This window comes from Notechis scutatus, chromosome Z, assembly GCF_049901735.1.
Source record: "Notechis scutatus isolate UNSWTSFEM ecotype Mainland chromosome Z, rNotScu1.2, whole genome shotgun sequence".
Lineage (NCBI taxonomy): Eukaryota > Metazoa > Chordata > Lepidosauria > Squamata > Elapidae > Notechis > Notechis scutatus.
The window spans coordinates 115,929,513-115,930,516 of NC_142025.1; positions in this window are offsets into that span (position 1 = coordinate 115,929,513).

Genomic DNA, 1,004 nt, shown 5'->3' on the forward strand with positions numbered 1-1,004 from the left:
AGAATTCAATTCTTTTACTTTCTGGTACAATGTTGATTAGTTTTGTGTACAATTTTGGGATAAAAAATCATTGTAATATCATTTATATTTGCTTAATGTTATTCAACTTTTTTTAACCAAGAGTTATGAGTTGATTATCAAAGTGAAGATAATAAGAATAAAGCGTTAAAGTATTAGATTTCTTTCCTTTTTGATGCAATGTTTATTAATATGAGTAAGATTTGGGGACGCAAACATTGATTATTTTCAGTGCTGTTTGCCTAATATTATTTAGTTTTGATATAGGATATACAAAGGATATACAAAGCATTACAATCTCTCCTCTGAGGCAGTCCAGGCCTATAAAAAGCTTGGCACTATGACTTCAAGGGGTTTTCTAAGTTATTTTTCACATGTTTGTGAATTTGCTTTATCAATAACCCCAAGGTAAGTCTTGTCTGGACATGGTCAGATGACCTGGGAAGATCTTTGAGCTTTTCTATGAATATGCCAGCTTATGCTTGTTTTGCAAAACGCCTCTTCAAATATTTCTCCCAGCTTTTATCCAGTTTTTCCTTTTATTGGCATCAATGCATTCTTAGCAATGTGCTAATTCTCTGGAAGATATTTCTGGTCAACAAAACTTCACATAATCATGCCCAGTTCTCAAATCCTCTTTGCTTCAGGGCTCCCAAACCTCCAGATACCAAATTATAGAAAAAGAGAAACATTTTTGGTGAAGTTAGGGGTGATAAGATAGCCAGTGTTCCAAAATCTATGGGGCTGCCATAAAGAAGAAGGGGTCATGCTATATACCAAAGCACCTGAAGGCAGGACAGGATACAATGAATAGAAACTAATCAAGGAGAGTGTCAGCATTCCAAATAACAACGTCCTTCAAAGAAGACTCTGAGGCTAGCAATTCCTCAAAGTTCCATTTTATTAGAGATGTTATATTGGCATATATGGGGAAACCCGAATGTGAGATTTCCGGGTTTTCTCCCACCCAAAAGAAAGTCAAAATC